This window comes from Macrotis lagotis, chromosome X (genome assembly GCF_037893015.1).
Source record: "Macrotis lagotis isolate mMagLag1 chromosome X, bilby.v1.9.chrom.fasta, whole genome shotgun sequence".
Classification (NCBI taxonomy): Eukaryota; Metazoa; Chordata; class Mammalia; order Peramelemorphia; family Peramelidae; genus Macrotis; species Macrotis lagotis.
The window spans coordinates 245,830,658-245,855,577 of NC_133666.1; the positions used below are offsets into that span (position 1 = coordinate 245,830,658).

The 24,920-nt window shown below is 35.4% G+C and overlaps 1 long non-coding RNA gene across 1 annotated transcript; it reads right to left on the minus strand.

Moving 5' to 3' along the window:
* Positions 1-694: 694 nt before the first annotated feature.
* Positions 695-22,059, minus strand: LOC141500210 (uncharacterized). The gene is made up of 3 exons (XR_012471894.1): positions 21,958-22,059; positions 21,279-21,391; positions 695-793 (listed from the first exon to the last, which is right to left on the minus strand). It is a non-coding gene; the product is annotated as an uncharacterized LOC141500210 (long non-coding RNA).
* Positions 22,060-24,920: the final 2,861 nt, after the last annotated feature.

Genomic DNA, 24,920 nt, shown 5'->3' on the forward strand with positions numbered 1-24,920 from the left:
CTAAATGATACCTTTCATTTTACAAATGAAGAAAACTGGAGGTGGTGATGATGTGACTTGCCTAAGAGATTTCCTCAAAAGCAGGAATTTTTAAACTTCAGTTTGTGAATGTGAAAAATTTTGCATCTTATTTTCATCAAACTTTGGTTCCCTTTTAAACACTATATTTTATTTTCTTGGCAGAGATACTTGAATGGTTTGCCATTTCCTTCTCCAGTTCATTTTACAGATGAGGAAACTGAAACAAATAGGGTTAAGTGACTTGTCTAGAGTCACATAATGAGCAAGTGCCCAAGACCAATTTGAACTCAGAAAAATGAGTCTTCCTGATTGTAGGTTCTGTGTTCTATCTACTGTGCCTCCTAACTGGGTAAATGGAATGTTCAAGAAGAATTAGCACTTCTGGTGTGAGGATTGGACAAGCCCTTTTCAGTGAAGCTCATCTTCTTTTGGTTCCACTATCATCCAACTCTCGCCTGTGACTCCAAGGACATGCATAGTAACCATATCCTGGTAAACTATTTCAGCAGACAAACTAAACCAGATTGAGGGTAATTGTAAGCCCTCAAACTCATTGATGAATTAGAGGGGTGTCTACCACAAACATATAAAGAATTCCTCCCCATTGGAATAGGTGAATGAGAACAATTTAACAATTTATTCCAACTGCTATGGAGGTAGTTGAAGCAGGTATACTGAAGTGTGTATAGAGCTTGGACAGCTATCAGACACCAAAGTCATCCACTACATCCTGGGCCATCGCTAGTCATCTTGCCATAGGTCTTCAGTGATTCTGGAAGAGAGAGTAAGGTTGATGACTTTGTGCAACTCTGTCGTAATTAAATCCAATTCACTGTGACTTAAGACATTCCCATGTTATCATTGATCGTTTTTTGAAAATAAATTACATGCAGTGGATAGAGCACTAGCCCTGGAGTCAGGAGTACCTGAGTTCAAATCTGGCCTCAGACACTTAATAATTACCTAGCTGTGTGGTCTTGGGCAAACCACTTAACCCCATTGCCTTGCAAAAAAACCCTTAAAAAATAAAATAAAATAAACTACAGATGGAGGCACAAAGGAGCCAAGATGGTGGTACAAAGCTAACAAGCTCCTGGAGTCTTTCCCTACCAAAGATACATGAAGCCTCTTCTCTGACATTCACACTACAGATCCCATCAAGAAAAACAGAAGATTCAAAGAAGTTTTCACTTCATAGAGGGTCTTCATTAAAAGTCTGTCTCTTTGGGGGAAAAGGGGAAGTAAAGTCCAAGAGGTAGGGAGCCAGCAGGAGGCTTTTAGCTACAGTGCAATCCAGGTCCTGACAGCTTAATAATAACAGAGGTCCCAGCAGTTGGATAGCAAGTCAGCAGGAAGGATCCCTACCCCAAACAAAATCTGAACCCTGAAAACACTGGACAGGATTGGGTCACGGAAAATCATCTGTTAAAGTTGGAACCTGGACAATAAAGACCAGAACTGGACAGAAAATTCATTGCCAAATACACAACTGAAGAGTTACATTAAAAAGGTAAATGAAAAAGGGGACGGAAAAACCAAAACTGTTTTAAACAAATGTTGGTCCCTAAAAGGGAAGATATAACAATTTTAACTCATTAGAACTTCTCTAAGGATAATTAAAGGGTAGAATATAATTGGAAAAAAATGAACCTAAGGGATATAGGTTTAATTGGATCTCTTCTCTCAATTGAAGAGGTCCAAGATCACATCACTATGTTTGAGATAAAAAGCCCTGGAGAAAAAAAGCAAGGGTGTTAACTTTAACTTAAGTATCTCATTATACTCTGACTGGATTTAATCACAAGGTGCTAAGCATCTTGTCTAATGAAGGCATCATAAATTGCCATTGTGTCTGTTACTTATAATCATGTTAGGTTCTTGGATGAGACCTCCAGAGCCTCCCAGTACTTAGAGATCTTTAAGTGTCATAAGCTGAGAGGACCTGAGTCAGTGTCTCTATTACTTACAATCATTTGTAAAGTTCTCAGTGCAGCCTTCACAATCTCCCAGGACTTAGAGATCTTCAAGATACTTTCAGTTAATTAGATCAGGATGCTTCACTTAAAAAGGGGCTAAATACCCTGGTAGGGGGTGGAGTGGGACAGACAAAAGGCCTTGGTTCACTTAACAAGGTGTTAAGTACCCTGGGTGGAAGTGGGGGAGGTAAAGTGTGAAAGAAAATAGGCCTGGGGGAGGGGCACAAATAGTTCAAGAAACGATATGAGGTTGGAGGCTACTTTGGCTTGTGAAGAGTATTGTGTGTACTTGAAAGATACTTGAAAAGGGGGTAAGATGAAAAATGATTATAATTTGATGCAATTTGAGTCAATGCTGCTTATCAAACAATCAAGTAATAATCTTGGATGATATCTTGATAACAACAGGAACTTATCAAACAACCAAAAACTGTGATTGATGATACCTGATTAATAATACTCTGGATGGGGAGGTAGGGAGGTAAAGAGTGAAGAAAAATAGACCTGGGGAAAGTGGCACAAATAGCTCAAGAAATGATATGACTTCGGATGATACTTTGACTCATGAGGAGGATTGTGTGTACTTGAAAGATACTTGAAAAGGAGGTATTGTAAAAAAATTGGTTATAATTATAATATGATGCAATTTGAATCAATGGAGCTCATCAATCTATCTGAAGTAAACAATCTGTGATGTTATCTTGATAATAATAGGAGCTTATCAAGCAATCAAATAATCAAAATGTGATTGATGATACTTGATTAATAATATTAGAACAATAAGTAATACCAAGGGAAGAGGTGCAAAGATTTATAATTTTAGAGGGAAAGAAGGGAGAATGTGCATGCTGTGTAAATTCTATTCAATAGATCTAGCCCAGTGAAGGAATAAAATATATTCCCACTTGGGTTTAAAAAAATCTAATTTAATAATCTACAGGGAAGGGGGGGGCTGGGGAAGGGAAAGATAAGGGAAGAAGGAGCTGATAAAAGGGAAGGGACGGTATAAGTGAAAATAAACTGAAATTTAAAGTTTTAAAAGATAAATCAAAGGGGAAAGGTAGTAAAATTTTGGTGAGAAAGGGATAAATATAAATGAAGAAAGATAACATAGAGGGAAATATAGAATTAGTAATCTTTACTATAAATGTGAATGAATGAACTTGGAAACGGCAGAATGGATTAAAAACTAGAATCCTACAATATGTTGTTTACAAGAAACACATTTGAAGCAGAAGGATACATACAGGGTAAAGGTAAAAGTTGGACCAAAATATATTAAACCTCAGCTGAAGTAAAAAATTCTGGGGTAGTGATTCTAATCCCAGAAAAGGAAAAGCAAAAATCAATTTCATTAATAGGGATAAGGAAGGAAACTACAGCTTTTTATTTATTTATTTTGAATTTTACAATTTTCCTCCCAAGAAACTACATCTTCTTGACAGGTACTATTGAAAATGAAGCTATTTCATTACTAAATATATATTCAGCTATTGGGATAGCTTCCAAATTCCTAGAGGAAAAGTTGAGCAAATTAGACAGCAAATAGACAGCAAATAAAGAAATAGACAGCAAAACTTTGATAATGGGAGACCTCAATTTCCCTCTCTCAGAGCTAGATAAATCCAACAACAAAATAAACAAGAAGGAAGTTAAGAAAGTAAATAAAATCTTAGATAGACCTCTGGAGAAAACTTAATGGGGACAGATCAGCATTACATGGTACCTTCATCAAAATTGACCATGTGCTAGGGCACAAAATCCTTATAATCAAATGCAGAAAGGCAGAAAAAATAAATACATACTTCTCAGATCATGACACAATAAAAATTTCATATAATAAAGGGTCAGGGAAAGATAAACCAAGAACTAATTGGAAATTAAATAACTATATCTTAAATAATAGGTGGATAGAACAACAAATAATGGAAATAATCAATAATTATATCCAAGAAAATGATAATAATAAGATATCATACTAAAATTTATGGGATGCAGCCAAGGCAGTTTTGAGGGGAAACTTTATATTCCTAACAACCTATATGAATAAACTAGAGAAAGAGGAGATCAATGAATTGAGTATGCAACTAAGAAAACTAGAAAAAGAATAAATTTATCATTACCAATTAAATACCAAACTAGAAATTCTGAAAATCAAGGGAGAGATTAATAAAATAGAAAGCAAAAAAAAAATCATTGATCTCATAAATAAATCCAAGAGTTGGTTTTATGAAAAAGCCAATAAAATGGACAAACCTCTAGTTAATCTGATTTAACAAAGAGAGAAGATAACCAAAAAACCAGAATCAAAAATGGCAAGGCTGAACTAACCAACAGTGAGGTGGAAATTAAAGAGATAATTCTGAGCTACTTTGCCAAACTGTATGCCAACAAGTTGGACAACTTGAGTGAAATGGATGAATATTTATAAAAATACAAACTGCCCAGATTAACAGAAGAGGAAATAAATTACTTTAAATAACCCCATTTCAGAAAAAAAGAAATTGAAGAAACCATCAATAAATTCCCTAAGAAAAAGTCTCCAGGTCCAGATGGATTTACAGGTGAATTCTACCAAACATTTAAGGAACAATTAGTTATTATTCTACACGAACTATTTAAAAAAATAGAAGAAGAAGGAGTTCCACTAAACTCCTTTTATGACACCAACATGGTGCTGTTACCTAAACCAGGAAGAACCAAAACAGACAAAGAAAATTATAGACCAATCTCTCTAATGAATATTGATGCAAAAATCTTAAATAAAATATTAGCAATGAGACTACAGCAAGTTAGTACCAGGATAATACACAATGTTCAGGTTGGATTTATACCAGGCAGGCAGGCATGGTTCAACATTAGGAAAACACTCATCATAATTAAACATATGAACAATAAAACCAACAGAAACAGTATGATTATCCCATTATCCCATTAGATGCTGAAAAAGCCTTTGATAAAATACAATATCCATTCCTATTAAAAACACTAGAAAGTATAGGAACAAATGGAGATTTCCTTAAAATAATAAATAATATCTATCTAAAACATCAACAAATATTATATTTTATGGGAATAAACTCAGAGCATTTCCAATCAATTCAGGGGTGAAACAAGGATGTCCACTATCACCATTACTATTCTATATAGTATTAGAAATGCTAGCAGTTAGCAATAGGAGAAGGAAAAAGAAATTGAAAGAATCAGAATAGACAATAAGAAAGCAAAACTCTCACTCATTGCAGATGATATGATGGTATGCCTAGAGAACCCGAGAAAATCATTTAAAAAATTCCTTGAGACAATTAACAAATTCAGTAAAGTATCAGGCTATAAAATAAACTTACATAAATCATCAGCATTTCTATATATGAACAACAAAGCCCAAGAGCAAGAGAAATTCCATTTAAAATAACGGTAGATCAGGGTGGCTAGGTGACGCAGTGGATAGAGCACTGGCCCTGGAGTCAGGAGTATGTGAGTTCAAATCCAGGCTCAAACACTTAATAATTCCCTAGCTGTGTGGCTTTGGGCAAGCCACTTAACCCCATTTGTCTTGCAACCCCCCCCCCAAAAAAAAACCTAATAAAAAACCAAGATAACTGTAGATCATCAAAAGAAATGTAGTAAAATGGGAAACAATTTTACAGCTTATGTTTCTGACAAAGGACTCATTTCTAAAATATACAGAAAACTGAGTCAACTTTTAAAAAAAGAAGCCATTCCCCAAATGACCATTTGAGAAATGGTCAAAGGATATGCAAAGGCAATCTACAGATGAGGAGATCAAAGCAATCTATTGTCATATGAAAAATTGCTCTGAATCATTACTTATTAGAGAAATGCAAATTAAGGCTTCTCTGTGGTACCACCTCATACCTCTCAGATTGGCCAATATGACCAGAAAGGACAATGATCAATGTTGGAAGGGTTGTGGGGAAATCTGGGACATTATTTCATTGTTGGTGGAGCTGTGAACTCATCCAACTTTTTTTTTTTTTTTTTTTAGGTTTTTGCAAGGCAAATGGGATTAAGTGGCTTGCCCAAGGCCACACAGCTAGGTAATTATTAAATGTCTGAGACCGGATTTGAACCCAGGTACTCCTGACTCCAGGGCTGGTGTTTTATCCACTGTGTCACCTAGCCATCCCCATCCAACCTTTCTTGAGGGCAGTCTGGAACTACGTCCAAAGGGCAACTAAAATGTGTATACCCTTTGATCCAGCAATACTACTACTGGGTCTATACTCTGAAGAGATGATGGAAAAAGGGTAAAAACATCACTTGTACGAAAATATTCATAGAAGCCCTGTTTGTGGTGGCAAAGAATTGAAAATCAAGTAAATGTCCTTCAGTTGGGGAATGGCTTAGTAAACTGTGGTATATGTATGTCATGGAACACTAGTGTTCCCCAGGAAGGATGGGAATTCAGGGAAGCCTGGAGGGATTTGCATGAATTGATGCCAAGTGAGATGAGCAGAACCAGAAAAACACTGTAAATACTAACAGCAACATGGGGTGATGATCAACCTCCATGGATTCCATCAGTGCAACAATCAGGGACAATTTGGGGCTGTCTGCAATGGAGGAATACTATCTCTATACAGAGAAAGAACTGTGGAGTTTGAACAAAAAACAAGGACTATTACCTTTAATTTAGAAAAATATAACTGTTATCTTATTGTCTGATCTTGCTATCTCTTATACTTTATGTTCTTCCTTAAGGATATCATTTCTCCCTCATCACATTCAATTTGAATCAATGTATACCATGGAAACAACGTAAAGACTGACAAATTGCCTTCTGTGGGGGTAAGGGGGAGGTTAGTAAGATTAGGGGAAATGTAAAACTCAAAATAAATAAAATCTTTATAATTAAAAAAATAAATAAAATAATTGTAGACCACATTAAATACTTGGGAATCCACCTCCCAAGACAAATTGCATGAACACAATTATAAAGCTCTCTTCACCCAAATAAAGTCAGATCTAAATAATTGGAAAAATGTCAAATGCTCATGATTAGTTTGAGCTAATATAATAAAAATGATGATTCTACCTAAATTAAATTACTTATTCAGTGCCATACCAATCAAAGTACCAAATAACTACTTTACTGAACTAAAAAAAAGCTAGTAACAAAAAAAAAAAGTAAAGGAAGATGGCCTAGATCTAAAACTATACTATAAAGCAGCAGTCATCAAAACTTCCTGGTTAAGAAATAGAGTAATGGAACAGTGGATTAGGATAGGTTCAAAAGAAACTGCAATAAATTATTACAGCAATCTACTATTTGACAAACCCAAAGACATCAGTCTCTGGAATAAGAACTCACTATTTGACAAAAAATTTTGGGAAAACTGGAAAATAGAATGGCAAAAATTAGGCATAGATCTACATCTCACAGGTCAAAATGGATACAGGATTTAGACATAAAGAGTGATAGCACAGATAAGTTAATAGACCAAAAAATATTCTATCTTGCTGATTTATGGAAAAGGGATCAATTTATGACCAAACAAGAATTAGAGCACATTATAAAATGCAAAATGAATGGTTTTGACTGTATTAAATTTAAAAGGTTTTGTACTAATAAAATCAATGCTGCCAAAATTAAAAGGAAAGCAGAAAGCAAGGAAACAATCTTCACAACTAGGAGTTCTGATAAAGGTCAATTTTAAAATATATGGAGAATTGCATCAAATTTATTAATTACAAATTATTCCTCAACTGATAAATGGTCAAAGGATAAGAACATACAATTTTCAAATGAAGAAATTAAAAGCTTTATATAAACATATGATAAAATGCTCCAAATCATTATTGATTAGAGAAATGCATATTAAAACAACAGTGAGTTATCATCTCACCTATTAGATTAGCCCAGATGAGAAAAAGGGAAGATGATCAATTCTGGAGAGGTTGTGGGAGGATTGGGACATTGATGCATTGCTGGTGGAGTTGTGAATGGATCCAACCTTTCTGGAGAGTAATATGGGTGAAAACCGGCTCTATAGGGAAATGCCTGAGTGGCAGGCTTTTGATTGAAAAACCTGGGCCAAATGCCCACACACAGGAGTTCTACACACTTCCCAATCTAGGGAAATTGGCAATGGAGTGCTTTAAGGAGGCCAATTAGCACATACCAAAGAGCAATAAAACTGTTCATACCCTTTGACCCAGCAATTCCAATTCTAGGACTATATTAGAAGAAATTGTAAAAAACAGAAAACACCCCACATATTCCAACTTATTCATAGCAGCTCTTTTTGTAGTGGCAAAGAATTGGAAATGTAGGGAATGTCCATCAATTGGGCAATGGCTAAACAAGTACATGAATACTATAGAATATTATTGTTCTATAAGAAATAATAAATGGTTGGACTCTAGAGAAGCATGGAATAACTTAGAGGATCCAATGGTGAGTGAAAGGAGTAGAGCCAAGAGAACAATTTGTACATCAATATTATGAGATGAACAACCTTGATGGAAGCAATCCCTCTCAGCAGTCCAGAGAGTTAGGACAACTGTATTTGTCAGATTATGGACTATACTATCCCCAGCCAGAGGAAGAAAAACAAAACAAAACACACAGAAATAAAAACACCTCTACCGAATCTGATGAACACCTTATAAAAATTATCTCATGTATCTCTTTCCATTAATCCTAATTCCTCATGCCAAAAATTACTAATTTGTAAAATGCTAACCTGACTATTCCCAACTGAGGGGAGGGGAGTAGGAAGGGAAAGTGGAGGGAAACTTTGTACTTGGAAATATGCATGTACAAATGGATGAAAATAAATAAAAGAAAATAAAAATATAAAAAAGAAAATAAATTATAAACAACAATACTATATATTTTGTTTCATTTATTTAAAAACATTTTAAAAACAAATTCTTTGGTTTCATTAGATTGTCAAATTGTATTAATAAACCAATTAAAGTAAAATGAGTTTTAACTTCTTTGTGATTTATATATTCAAGGCTACAGATTCAAGATTCTCTCATTTTTTAAGTTTTTAGAAAGTAATTATCACTTGAGTTACTGAAAAAACATTATCACTTGAATCTTTGTCATATTGCATTCAAATTTTTGATCTAATGAAAAAAATTGTCATATAATCCGTTAATAAAAAACTTGGCTGATGACAGATAGTATATGGAATGAAAATAATACCTTTGCAATGATCAATTTTTTCTTCAATTACACAGAGACATCTTTGAGAGAAGTCTTTTAGAATGCTAAATTTCATAACTTGTGAACAACTTTGCAGAAAATATGCCCTTGGCCACCATAGTTTGGAGCAAAACAAGAGATTTCAATATATGTGCTCTCTGCTTCCAAGGTTAAAACCTTGAGTCATACTCATCTAGCTCTATAGTTAGACATGGAGTATCTCTGTCTTCAGTAGTGTCTATCTCCCATGCTTACGTCCCACACTTAGCTTCCCTTATTTCCTTTAAGACTACTCTTAAATATCACCTTCTGAAGGAGGTTTTCCTGGTTCTCTGTCCTGATTTTCCAGCCCCTATTACTAGTAACTGTAGAATGGATAATAAGGGAGGAACACATTTTTTTTGCAGCAAGTTTCTCTGACAAAAGATTAGGATTTGATTAAAATTTTTAAGACTAGATAAATAGATATAGATAGAAATAGATAAATTGTCAAAGATATGAACGGGCAGTTTTAATGTGAAGAAATTTAAACTATCAATAGTCATATGAAAAATACTATAAATCACTAATAATTAGAAAAATTTAAATTAGAGTGACCTTGAAGTTCCTCCTCATGATTTCCCATCACACTGGCACAGACAACAAAAGAGGAAAATGGTTAATACTTGGAGGGGTTACAGGAATACAAGTACCCTGATGTACTGTTGGTAGAGCTATAGATTGATTCAGCCATCCTAGAAAGCAATTTGGAATTATGCCCAAAAAAGGTTACTACACTGTACAGTCACTTTTACCCTACTATTTCACTACTAAGCCTATGCCAGTGAGTTGAATCTAGTACAGCATTATAAGGTTGAGGAGGGTTTGTCTGTGGATGGTGAATTCCTCTAATCTAGATGTTTCTAATTGCATATGTAATTGTGTTAATTGCATCATGTCAAGACATTTGCACTTAAAGGGATATTAGCCTGCCCAAAGGGATGGAAATTATTTATTATATCTGATTTCATTATGTATTTGAATGAACATTTTATAGAGCATGTATGGGACAAATAGTACAGATGAACTTAGAGTTGAATAGGAGCAAAGTGGGCTGGATTGTTTTGGAAAAATTGCAAAACTCTTTTCTTAATTCCAAGTTTACCATGAAATCAAAGGTCCATGTTTTCAGTACATTTTATTGATGCCATTATATGGTAGTCAGACCTGGAACACCATTACCTTTGAAGAACTAAAGGTAGATATCACACAGAAGGCAATAGAAAGGCACCTTGTGGGGATAATCAGGTCACAATGAAGAGATCTGAAGCATCACATTAGTAAGGGATGTCATTAAGTATAGTAAGAAGAGAAGATGGGTTGGTTGTGTGGCAAGAGCAAAACATAGATAATCAGAATGCTCCAATGGAACCCTTTTCTTGTTGGGAGAAAGAGGAAGGTTCTAGAACTATGGTTGGACTTCCTGTGGTGAACTTTTGGGAGAACCTGAACATGGGTCACACAGGGATGAAAAGTTACACATCAGTTGAGGGAATTCTTGAATCACTGATATCAGATAGCTATTTGAAAATATGGGAGAAATTTATCCTGTAAATTGTCATAACTTGGGGCTACCTTTTTATTTGCTGAGTTCTTTTATTACAGGAAAATGGACATGAAAGTCAGGGCCAAAACCAATGGGTAAAAGTTGCAAAAAATAAAATATTTAGATTTGTGGTAAGGAAAAAATAATTCTCCCTATGAGAGCTATCCAGATGCAGAATGGACTTTCTATGTGGGTAGTATATTCCTTCCCTCCACTGAAGACCTCACAAAAACTGATGAGTATTTCTTGTGTTTTTGCCTATATTATAGAGGTAATTCTTATTCTGGTCCAGTTTGGACCAAAGTTCCAGTCCAATTTCAAAATTTTATGACAAGGAACTTTTCTTTCCTATCCCATCCAACTCCCACACCTAGGACCCATTTCAGGTCTATGCCTTCATAAGTAACATTATTGCTATAGCTTAAATTATCCCATTTCCTCCCAATAAACTAACTGCTCCTGATTTCTTTTTTTGTTTGTTTTTTTCCAATTACATGTAAAGATAGTTTTCAACATTCATTTTTATAAGAGTTTGAATTTCAAATTCTTCACCTTCTTCCCTATGACAGGGAGTAAGTTGATATATAATATACATGTACAATTATTTTCATATTAGTCAATTTGTGAATGAAGAATCAGAACAAAAGGGGAAAAAAGCATAAGAAAGAAAAACCAAATTTAAATAAGTGAAAATTGTATACTTTGGTCTCCATTCAGACTTCATAGCTCTTTCTCTGGATGTGGATAGCATTTTCTCTCCCAAGTCATTTGGAATTGCCCTTGATCACTGCTCTGTCGAAAAGAGCTAAGTCCATCATAGCTGAACATCACACAATGTTGCTGTTAATGTGTTCAATGTTCTCTTGGTTCAACTCACTTCACTCTCCTAGTGTTTTTCAACCCTTTTCTCTGATGGAAATTATGCATCCCTGGCAATTTAACAAATGCTAGTTCTGGAGTCAGGGAGACTCAAATTCACGTCTAGTCTCAGATACTTAATAGTGGTGTGTGCTTCAGTTCCCTAAATGTAAAATGGGGTTGTTGTGAGGATCAAATGAAATATTTGTATAGCCTTAGCTCAATGCTAAGTAGTAGGTAATTAATAAATACTTGTTTCATTTCTTCTTTCCTATACAGTTTTTCTCTCACATAGGGATTAGACATGAACAAATTCTCAAAAAGCTTCTGCCAAGTGGGAAGAATGCATTTAAGTATTACTTCATATTGGTTTATTCCTGAGACATGAATAAAAATGTTTGCTTTGTTTTGGAGAAGCTATGAGCAATTCAATATCCAAGTAGGTAGTAACAAGGGTATGTGATAATACATACACATAATGCATGCATACATAAATAGGAATAGGAATTGTAACTACACAATTTCTTTGGTACAGAAATATTACAGGTAAGAAAACTTCCTCCATCAATGAAGGTCTGTCTTAATTCTGTAATTTGTATTCTCTGAGAGAGTTTCCTAGATGACTGAAAGATTAAGTGACCTGTCCAATGTTACATAGCCAGTATGAATTTGAAGATTTTTAGGCTTCTATGCTAATATTCCACCTACTCCATCATGCTGCTTCTTGAAGAAATTATTTGAACAAATGACTTAAAAATGAATGCTCACTTTCATTATTGAATCCCCCTAGACTAGGTTTTGGGTCCTTTCAGTTCCTAATATGTGTGTCAGTTGGTAGGTAGCCTACTCCTGGAGCTTGACTCCTATCAAAACATGGAGCAGGTTATGGATGTCTTTGGGATCCAAGACTTTCTTAGAGCTCTGGAATAGCACTGAGTACCAGTTCTAGGAGTCTGACTCCTCTCAAAATAGATTGTAGGTTATGGGTTTCATTGGGATCAAAGGCTTTCTTAGAGCTCAGGAACAGCATTAAGTATCAGTTCCCGGAGCTCTCAGGGCTAATAAATCTTTGGAGAAATTTTTCTCAAATTTTACTCTCAAATTTTACTCAATAAGTAAATCTTTTGGTCAATCATTTCATTTTTTTCCCTTAATCATTTCACTTTTGACAAATTTTTGTTGTCTCATCTGTAAGATGAAGATACTGGACGGGGAGATTTCTAAGAGCCTTTTTTTTTTTTTTTTTTTTTTTTAGTTTTTGCAAGGCAAATTGGGTTAAGTGGCTTGCCCCAAGGCCACACAGCTAGGTAATTATTAAGTGTCTGAGAGCAGATTTGAACCCAGGTACTCCTTACTCCAGGGCTGGTCCTTTATCCACTGAGCCACCTAGCCACCCCTATAAGAGCCTTCTAACTGTAACATTCTGTGACTCTTCTGGTTACTGCTTTGATTGAAATCCTGTCTCAGGTTATCAAAAAGTTCCCCTTTCCAACAGCTCTTTTGGAGGTCCTTGATCCCCATGCAGCAAATCCATGGTTTGGTTTTCTTCCTCTGTTGTCTCTGATCTGATGGCCAGTTGTCCCGCTTTGTTTGATGTTTATGTCATTAATCTTCAACTCCATCCTCATGCAAACAGTGATATTTAGCATAGATATTTTCTATTGGCTCCCAACCTAGTTGGTTGAAATGCTTTCCCCACAGCTATAATAATCTGTTTCTTTTTGCTCTTTTAGAAACTGTGTAATTTTCCTTCAGCATACTGTTTGTCACAGTCATGAAAAAGCACATATTGTGTGGGTAACTTGTCCTCAGTATGGGTTATTATTGGGTGCTTTCTCTCTTCCTCAGGGCTTTGACTCCACAGTTACTGTACAGTTTCCAAGGCATTTGCCCTCATTTAAAATAACAAAGAGATTATAGGAAAAAGGTGGAAATGAAGTATAAAAGCTGGTGGAAGGAAAGGTTTGGTAGAATGGGGAAGATTAAGTACTTTTCAGGGGCAGTCTAATTCTTTAGAGAGCAAAGGAGCACCTATAAGGGATAATAGCTATGGTAGATATGAGTATAGCAGAAAGAGGACCAAATCTAGAGCCAGATATTATTCAGTTTTCAGTTGTATCCAGTTCTTTGTGATACTTTTTTGGGGGGGAATTTTTCTTGTCAATGATACCAGAAAATTTTGCTATTTCCCTCTCCAACTCATTTTACAGATGAAGAAACTGAGGCAAGCAAAATTAAGTGACTTGCCCAGGATCACATAGCTAGCAAGTGTCTGAGGTCAAATTTGAACTCGTGAAATGACTTCCTGACTCTAGTTTGGGACTCTATCCATTGTGTCACTTTGCTGCCCATAGAGCCAGATGACCTGGCTTTAAATTCTAGCTCTATTACTTGATGATATGGATTACACAACGACAAATCATAATATTCCTAGACTTCAATTACCTCATCTATAAATTGAGAGGTTTAGATTGTGCTTCTTCCAGTTCTAAATTGATGATACCTATTAAAAGCTAATATGTGTGATATAGAATTATATACAACAGTACTATGATATGCTTTTTTGGCAAACAAAATGAAGAGTTGCAGGATAACAATTTGGAGTCCAAACCCCTCATTATTGACCCCCATGATCATTCATTCATTCATTCATTCATTCTTTTTTCCCTCTTTTACTTTTTATTTTTGCCAATTGCATATGAAGATACTTTTCAGTATTCATTCTTTTGCAAACTTTTGAGTTCTATCCATTCATTCTTTTTTCTTTTTTTAAAAAATATTTTTGTTTTTTTCAACAATATGCAGCAAGAGTTTTCACCAATCATTTTGCTTGCAGGGTTTTGAGGTTCATATTTTTCTCCCTTCCTCCAAAAAGCAATCTAGTAGATGCTTTACATATGTAATTATGCTAAATAGATTCATATTAATCTTGTAATGAAAGAAGAATCAAAGTCAAATGGAAGAAAAAACATTAGAGAGAAAAAAATGACATAATACGTAAGACAATTTTTAAAAATTGAAAAGTTTGGAGTCAAGAAGATCTGCATTCAAATGTGACCTCAGATACTTGCTAGCTATTACTTTGCCTGGATAAGTTATTTTATCCTGCTTGCTTCATTTCCTCATGTGTCAAATGAGCTGGAGAAGGAAATGCTAATCACTCCAGTATCTTTGTCAAGAAAACCCCAAATGGGGTTACAAAAAGTCTGATACAACAAAAATAAGAACAACAACAACAACAAAGGCTTACAAAGTAGTTTGTTTCTAATAAACCTCTGGGACATACCAATCAAGATGGGGAGAAGGAGGAAGCAATATAGCCCAGTTCTCTCCATAACTACCCTAACAAAGATTTAAGAAGAACCTAGATCAAGTAGTGTTTGGAGAATAATAGGAGGAAATAGTGAGTCATTTTTCCAGCCCAGGAAGCAGACATCTCTCTGGGGGTAGTTAGTGAGAGCATTATTATTCTCATTTCACAGGAAAGAAGTTGGAACTCCTTAGGGGTATGTGGACTTATTCAGGGTCATATGATGAATAAATGTCAGAACTGGGATCTAAGACAAGTGCACTCACAATTCAACAAAAATTTCTTTTTGTGATATTAGATGAGTTTTGGCTTGAGAGTGGTGCACTTGAAGAAAAGAATAATTAATTGTCAGTACTCCAGGAAGGTACTAGAATATATGATTGCCTTTAAATGAGCTCATAGATTTGATTTTTTAATGATATTGTAATAAGAAGAGAGGAATTTTCCTCGTCTAAGATTTTGAAAACTACCCCTTCAGAAACTTTTCCTTTAGTCTTTTAGTAGGACAAGAAGGGGAGTTGGCAGAAACACAATTGTTAAGTTTTACTCATTGAATGGAAATAAGTCTATTAAAAATTTTCTGAGGAAGTTTCATGCAAGGACTGGTAACAGGAACTCCATGTACTTTTCAACACAGGATAGCTCTTATCTTTCTGACTTCATGTTTGTTTGTCTTGTTGTTAACTAGGAATAGTCTAATATCTGTTAAACAATTAGCACCAGAGGATATATCAGCTGTGTGATGCTCCTGGTCTCTGTAAGAAGAGATTTATCTTAGTTGATATTGAAGAATGGGTTAGTAGGAGTAGTATACTGGGACTTTGATAAGGATCATGTCTAATTGTCCTTTCTGGTTCTGAGTTTTTGGACCTGTGTCTAGGCATGTGATGAATGATTCTCTTACTGAATTTGGAATTGGAAGAGCTGACAATTCATTAAATTACACAGGGGGATTGACTATCAGCCCTCTCTTCAAATCTTGCAAATTTTGTCAGGACTGTTTTGTTCTATTTCAGCAATGGGAGGGGTAATATGGGGTGGTTTGCCCTGTTCTACCCTCTATTCCTAGCCAGTATCAAATAGTATTAAAACAAATAGGCTGTGAGGCATTAGATGGAGTTATGGATAGAACACCAGCTCTGGAATCAGATAGACCTGGATTCAAACCCAGCCTCAGACACCTGATACTTGACAGTCATGCGATCTTGGACAAGTCACTTAACCCCAATGCCCCACAAAAACACAAACATATATGTTGCCTAGCCAAATCCAACTCTGGTTTGGGCTGCTTTTTTGGTGATTTTTCTTTCCTGAACTGAAACAAATGAATACCTCTCCCAAGATGGATGTGTGAGTTTAAGTGGTTCAGAGTTCCTTCTGTGTTGGATCTAAATAACAATAGGAGAAGAGTCCCCAGCAACTACTTTAACGCTTTTGGAGAAGATGGTCGCCAATAAGAAGACTAGTCCAAGCCCGCTTACGTATCAGGGATAGGTTGGACTGCACAAAGTCAAGATAAAATGTAGCAGTACTGCAAATTGTTTTTTATTCTGAGGAGATTTAAGTATTTGCCTCTCAGAAGGTTATAGTTATAATTTAAATATTAAATTATGTTTAAATTGTTCTGTTAACTTGCATTGCATTTGTTTATTTGTTTGCATTTCATGTGTAGGAATGAATTACTTGGCCTATACCAGAAGGTGATTGTATATTGAATATCTTTTTATTCCCCATTCCATCCCCTTTTTAATTTTGAAACTTGAGTCATAGTGTGGACTAAAATAAAATAATTCCTGGGGTGCCAGGGTGGGCTTTTAGCAATTTAATATCATTCTTTATTAAAGACCAGATTCCTTAGAACTGAACAATCCAAACTCCACGACTGGATACTAAACAGGAAGTAGGCATTGAACTTCAGCTTCAGTGAACTTAGCAATGGTCTCTTTGAAATTAGCAAAGTCATCTTTGATGATAGACTAAGGGCCCGCTTATTACTGATTGGTCTGCCACATGAGAACTAGGACAAATGATGGCAAATGACAAATGGAGCTTCATTTTTTACTTTTCTAGGAGTGACGGCCTATGTGAATTTGTTTTTGAATATCAGTCCTACCTGTCCCATCCCCCTCACCTTGGAAGATGTCTACTTGGCTATGTCTGCCCTTTGCTTCTGTTAAGCTCTTAACCGTTTGGTCAGCAAATAATTATTAAATACATATTCCATGAGAGGTACTCACCTCATGAGAGGTATTAGACCCTGAGGATACTTTAGTACAAAGCGAAACCAAAATGGTCCCTGTCCTCAAGAAGTTTACGTTCCATTCTGATTTTTTTCTTATTTTATCTTTCTCTCCATGCTGAGACAGCATTACAAAGTAACTAATTATCAATAAATATCCGTTGATTTTTTTCTGCCCATGCAAGTCCAACATGGCCCCCAGTGACACAATTTTCCAAGACTTCAATGATAGCCAAATAGGGTGAGGGTCTATATCCATAAATCTTTTCACTTAAACAGTACTTTTCATTTTTTAAAAAATGATTTTAAATTCCTTACCTCATTTTATTTTTTAGAACCATCTTGTGAGGCAAGTAGAAATAGTATTATGGAGAGAACAACTGAGATGGGGAAGTTAAGTTACTTACTCAAAGTGATGAAGCAGGACTAGAAGTATCCAGAATTTCTGGTTCCTGTTAACTCTACTTTCATGATCCTGCTTTCACCAAGCATATTCTTGGGTAAGAACCAGTCTTGTTTCATAGATGTTATTCAATAGCTTACAAAGTTCAGGACTCTGAGTCTTGATGCTGCTTCCTACAAGAGGCCTTTATCCTTTGTCCTTATATTTGGAAATGGCAGAAGTATGTGTTGTAGGTGTATTTTAATGTCATTGTCTAGCTGGGGGAGTTGAATGTATGTACACTCAGAGTTTGGGTGACTGGCTAATTGTAGAGCCAGAATGCATGTTCTTGTTTCAACTGAGACATTGTGGGTGTATAAGGAAGTCTGCAGGAACCGCATAGAGAAAGAGTCACAATCAAGAATTAGAAATAACAGGTAGGCTCAAGAATTAAAAAAAAAAAGTCTAGTTCCTGGTAAAAATGATACTAGAATTCAGGCCTTCTTACCTCCAGCAAAAGTGAGATGTTCAGAGAGGGCTGTGATCAGAGGCCTTGCTGAGTCCTTTTCAGGTCTACTCACTCACATTTGGTGTCCACCTCTCACCCCACTATTACCTGTGGCTCTAAGAAATAATAACTTTTGCACTGGCCACTTCCCAGTAAACTATATTGGCAGATGGTTGAGAATAACCAGATTGAGGATAACAAACAGGCTTTTAAGACAGAATAGGTGGACAAGAACAATAGTCATGAAGGTGTCTGAAGCAAGTGCTATAGAGCACTTAGAATTTGGTAAGACAAGGAAGACACCAAGGTCATCCACTGAGTCCTTGCCAGTCATTCTGACTTTTGTCTAGCCACTGGAGTTTGATAACTCTATCTTCCCACTTTTGCCTGACCTTGCTTAAGAAAATGATTTTTTAAATTGTTTTCCTTGACCCATTTAAAAAATCACTAAAACAATTTTATTTTTTGATAAATTAAAAAAGAATTTGTCTTTCAGTTGAGGAAAAATATGTATAGTTTTTTAAAAAGAAAATTCAAGCATGAACCCTTGAGACATATATTCTTTGATGATCAATCTAAAAAATGAATTAAGAAATAAAAGCATGAATAAGGGAAGATTAAAATGTACTGGACATTTTTATTAAACCAATAAATAGATATTTTTTCCATTCTATAGTTAAAGATTACGAATTCAAATATTTCTAGAGGGACCCACAAAAAGGAAATATTGAGCTGTTTATGCCTCAAGCATCTGGCTTAGTCTGGCAAAGTACTATCTAAGCTCATTACACTTCAGTTCATTCCCTTTTGCCCATTTGTACTGGTCTTACCTGCTTTGACCACATGGTCATTTTGGTTTATTATTTATTTTCCATGCCTTATGGTCATCCACCTGCACTCTCACTCTTCCCCCCGCCCCATGCTCAGAAAGATTAAATCAGAAGGGAACTTAATAGGAAAGAAAAAGAATGAGATGTTTCACCGGATTATCTTTTAGGCACAAATACACTGGCAGTTATAATCAATAGTTTAAGCTTATATGTGGATTTTTTTTTAGGTTTTTGCAAGGCAAACGGGGTTAAGTGGCTTGCCCAAGGCCACACAGCTAGGTAATTATTAGTGTCTGAGACCAGATTTGAACCCAGGTACTCCTGACTCCAGGGCCAGTACTTTATCCGCTGTGCCACCTAGCCACCCCTTATATATGGATTTAAGGAAATCTGAAAATCAACTTGAAAATGTCACCAGACTCCCCCTGCACTTGCTTAAATCATTGTCCTTAAGGATCAGGTGGTTGGAAACAGAATCAATGTTCTCACCTAGTATAGGCCTGGTAACTTTATTTTCAGGTTATTATTAAATTTTTTCTCAAAACTATATAAATATAGTATATATACTATATATATATAGCCTTATACCACCTGATGACTTGTAGATAGCTTTCTATGGTATTGTTCAGTCATGTTCAACATTTCATTTCCTCAAGGGGTTTTCTTGGCAAAGATATTGCAATGGTTTGCCTTTTTCTTCTTTAGTTGATTAAGGCAATTTGAGATTAAGTGATTTACCCAGGATCACACAACTAGCATCTGAGGTCTGATTTGAACTCAGATCTTCCTTACTTCAGGCCCAGTGGTCTATCCACTATAACACCTAGCTACTCCTTGGTTTTCTAAAGTAGAACATTATGGTGGGAGAAGGGAAGGAAATGTCTCTGATAAGACTGACCAAAATGTTGAGTAATTTTGGGAATGGGGACTCAGATTATATGGTTTTAGACAAGTTCATTTCTTTAATCTTTAATTTTCTCATTTGTCAAATGGAGATAATAAGAACTGAAACACAGGGTTGTTGTCAGGGTTCTACAAATGGTTTGTAAACGGTAAAGTTTGACATTTATGTCAGTTATTGTGAATGGAAATTACTATTTACATATAAATGGCTGGTTGAATACTACTTACTGCACTTTCCATCAGGATAGTCCACTATTTTCCTTCCTCATATTTTCTTTCCTTTAGACAAAATATGAGTTGTCCTTAATCAAAGGTGCCACTTGACAGGCAGTGTGGGTAACTGTCTGGCCAGTGTTCTCTACCATCACTACCCTCATATTTCTTTTTCCTTTCAGAGAATAAATAATTCACATTTTTCATTTCACACCTTTACTCTGCTTTGGACTGTTCAATATTCTATTAAATCCACCTCAGGCAATCAAACACATCTTCTAAAACTACTTTCTGTCTTCTCTTTTTCAACTTCTGCCCAATTATTTCAGGAAATACCTCTTCCTTTTCTTACAGTTGAGAAACAAAAGATGTTCTTAATCATGGTTGATAAGTATGAAAATAGTGTTATTAATATGTCTGTGTGGGAGAAAAAGGAAAGCCAGGTACAGACCATAGACATATTAATTTTTTCATAGACATATTAATTAAATAAATCTTGCCTTTTTCCCCCCAACATCAGTTCTGAAGAACATTTTTTTCTTCCTTCAAGTGATTCAATTCTATCAGTTTCCTGTCTCTAGTATTTAATTCTATGATCATCCACTTTTTTTCATTGAAAATGTGGAATATTTCAGTGACACTACATGCTATGTGGGTGGATTACCATTTATAACATTCCAATGGGAAAAATGAATTTTAAGCTATAAATGACTAAGAATTTAAATTTCAACATGCAAGATATTGGTAACTCAGGGACTTATATTTCATAGACAGTACATAAGGAAACACAGAGACAGAACATCCAGAACTAGGGATCCCAATAAAACCACATCTGAAAAAAAAACACATGTGAAATATTATGTCTAGTCCTGAACTGTATTTTAGAACAGATATGGAGAGAGTCCATAGGAGAGTGACTAGAAGAATGGGGAAAGGTTTAGTTTAGATAGAGGTTGGGGGAGACCTTAACTGCTGTCTTCAAATATTATAAGTAGGAAGAGGTATTTCAACTTATTTGGCTTGTTCCCAGGAAATAGAACCTGGTGGACCTTGTAGATAGGCAAACTTTGACTTGATTTAAGGAAAAATTTTAATACCTCAAAGTGTTTTTTGTAGCAGTGGAATGATTCCCCTTCCCTGAAAATGGGTTTCAATCAAAGTCTAAATGACCACTTGGGGATTTTGTAGAAGAGATTTTTATTAAAGTTTAGCTTGGACTAAGTGGCCTGCAAAGTCTTTTCCAACCCTGATATTCTGTGATTCTGGGCCTCACCAGTTTGTTGTTCTCTTATCTTTGAGTTATCTTTGAGATATATCTGTGCAACTTCCCTTGGAGTCAGCATCTTTTAGTCCTGAGTTCACTTCTGGTCTTCCTTGATCAGTTATCTGAGAAGGAGAATAGCAGGAGTGGGGGTGACTGGAGGTAGTTGCAGGGAGAGACGTGTAAGTGGAGGGACAGACATTACTCAGTTTTATGTAACTCAGAAAATGGATAAAGTAAAAAAAAAAAAGACAACTTCCTCCTGTGCCCTTCCCAACACTTATAATCCTTTAATGACTTGTTAATAGCTCTCTCCTTTTACATCATTATTCATTTTGAAATCATAATAAATTCTTATGACAAGGCAAATAACCAAGATGGATTCTGCAATGATCTATCAATCAATCAATAACTTCTATTAAGTGCTTATGGTGTATCAGGTTCTATGCTTAAGCCCTGAGGATAAAGAATGAAACAGTGTTTCCTCACAATGAGATTGCATTCTGAAGGGAAAGGCAATAAATACAAATAATAATATATACAACATAAATGTAAGGCAAATACATATGGAGTAATTAAATAGGTAGTATTTAAATAAAAATAGTAAAGCAATAAATTAACAAATAAAACAAGTAATTTCATAAAGTCACTAACAGAAAAATTTCCTCTGAGAGGATACAAAATCACCAACCTTAGAAATGGAGATCTTGGAGGTCATTGGAACATTTTGAAGATAAGGAAACTGAGGTCCAGAGGTATCAAGTGAAAAAAGTAGAAAAGAATTTCTGTTTCTATTTCAAAACAGGTGATAGGTGAGGAACAATAAAATGGAAGAAACTTAATATATATTCCTCAGAAATTAACAGTTCTGTTCATGTATTAAGTCCTAGTCAGTAATTTGTCAGATTTTTCAGTCCCATATTATCAAGGAGGGTGAAGAAGATGGCTTCTCACACCAAGAGGACTTGGGCAATTCCCTACTTCCCAGTCATACTGGTTTCAAGCCAGCCTTTGACCCCCCTAAAAGAGCTGAGCAGCCCTTTGCCACTATCCCATAAATCCTGCTGCAAATGAATAAAGGAAGAGAAAAGGACTTCAGGGAAAGAACAGTGATAATGGGCAGAATGTGAGAGACTATCTATTCCAATCCCCTCATTTTACAAATGAGAAAAATTAGAGAGAGGTAGATGGATGGGGCTTCTAAGATATGGTAGGATGAGCAATGTGGATGTGACAGTGACTGCCTGGCTCCTGTTGCCAGTTCATGAGCTTCACCCAGAGTAGTGGGTATGATGACCTCTTAGGGTTGTACAGAGGTTTGCAGAGCTAAGAAATGGGTTGCAATCTCAGCATACACTTACCACAAAGGGAGAAAGAAACCCATGGAGAGTAGAGTGCACACCCAAGTGGGCCAACTTAGTTCCTTAATTTCACAATGGTAGAATCAATGTGGCAAAATTAGGGACAAGCTAAAGTCCACAAAATTGCAATTAAGGGTATTATCTTATCCCTTAGTCATTTCCTCATTCTTTTTTATCTTTTCTTTTTTTTCTTTTTTCCTTTTTTTTTTTAGGTTTTTTTTGCAAGGCAAATGGGGTTAAGTGGCTTGCCCAAGGTCACACAGCTAGGTAATTATTGTCTGAGACCAGATTTGAACCCAGGTACTCCTGACTCCAAGGCCAGTGCTTTATCTACTACGCCACCTAGCCACCCCTCCTCATTCTTTTTTAAAGCTAACTTTCTTCACTACAGAATAAACTCTTGTCTTTTCTCAGTTTAAGGAGGAATTCCTTGAGAAAAACTCCTTCACAGTCTTAATAAGACCTCATATAGTGGTGAGAGATCATTATTTCTCTTGCCTGATTCAACAGCCTCAAAATTCTCTCATCTTTAAAATCCAACACAAATGCTACACCTCCCATGAGTTTTTCTGTACCTGTTTCCTCCATTAGTGTACAATGACATCACAAAGCACATTTTCACCACATTTATGCTCTTATGTAATAGTGTATATTATGATTATGGGTCTGTGTCTTATCACCACACTAGACTGAGGATATGGACCATGGCTCACCTAAATCTTTAACTAGTATCTTCCATGGTGGTCCACATACAGAAGGTATTTAAGAGTTATTTGTTGAATTGAATTAAAAATCATTTTTTTTCCAAAAGCACATTAAATGTCATTGTTGAGATATATAAAAGTAAAAAGGAAGCAGGTTGGTCATGTAGCTATGGAAAAGCATTATCAATGGACAGTGCTCCATTGATATCCATGTGATATTGATGTAGAGAATTATGAATGTAGCAGAAACAAAATTCTGTAATCTTAAATGCTGTTAAATCTTGTTAAGTGAGTAGAGGGTCTTTACTCTTGAGATGTAAATGGACTCCTATTGTTTCATTGTTTAATATAAAATTTATAAACTGTCTCCTCATTCTCTACCCTCAGGTTCCAACATTCCACCTGGTTTCAGTCAGGTAAGGGGGAGAAGGATTTCCCCTTTTGCCCTCAGTGCCCAAATAAGGGTCAAGGCTATAAAACCTGAGCTGGACCTCTAAACAAGTACCTCTCTCTGTCTTTCCTTATCTCCCTCTCTGTCTCAGCCTTGTCTACCAAGCAACTGTGCTTAGCCTTTTGTTATTCACCCTATCATAAAGTGCTTGTTGACTCTTCAAGAGGAAAAGCTTTTTCATAATAAAATCCTGAGTTGTTTTAAATTCCCAGAGAGAGTGTGAATTCTTTCATCCTTTTCAGTGGCCCTTGATTTCTCACTTACCCCAAATTCTATCTTTAATAAGTCACCCCCAAAATCTCATCGACATCACTATTAAGAAATTAGAGGAAGGCTTCAAACATAGATTATGTAACGATATGGAGAAGAGATATAAAGTATGAAAAAAAAAACTTATTTAGAAATTTTGATCCACACTGTTGAAAGGAGAACCTACATTGATGACCCATGAAGTAAATTTGCAAAGGCAAAATTTGCATAGTGAATTGATAGTGTTTTTCAGAAAAACTAAAGAATATTGAGCAAGATTTGTGTCTTCTTTCACTTGAAACAAGTAAATTTTAATTTGTTTTAATCGTTTACTTTTTCCATTAGAGAGGAATTGGGAGAGAGAAAATAAATGCTTATTAAAATAAAATTTCATTTAAAAAGAAGTAATTGCTGATGTTTGAGTTGTCAATTTAATTGAGGTTAATAGCAACAGGTCAAGATTTATTAAGGTACAACATATACTTGAGTATCACTTACTATCTGTGATCAATCAGATTATTAATCCATAAATATTAAGTTCCTTATATGGGCCAGATACATGGTTGGTTATAGGACTGAAAGGTGAAAATAAAACAACTTTTAACCTTGAAGAACTTATATTCTATGACTTCATCAAGTTCAGTCTATCCAAAATTGAATAAATATTTGTTGACATCTACTATGTGCAAGGTATTATGCTAGATACAAAGAAAAATGATTGATTTGAAAAATTGTTAGACAAAGTCCGTTAACAAGGTTGATTCTAGTTGATCCAAGAAGACATAAACATATGAAAAGTTAAATAGCCATAGGAAAAACTAAACAATAAATAGAAAAGGCATAGTAAATATAAAGAATATTTAATAAGTGATTAATTAACAAACAAATA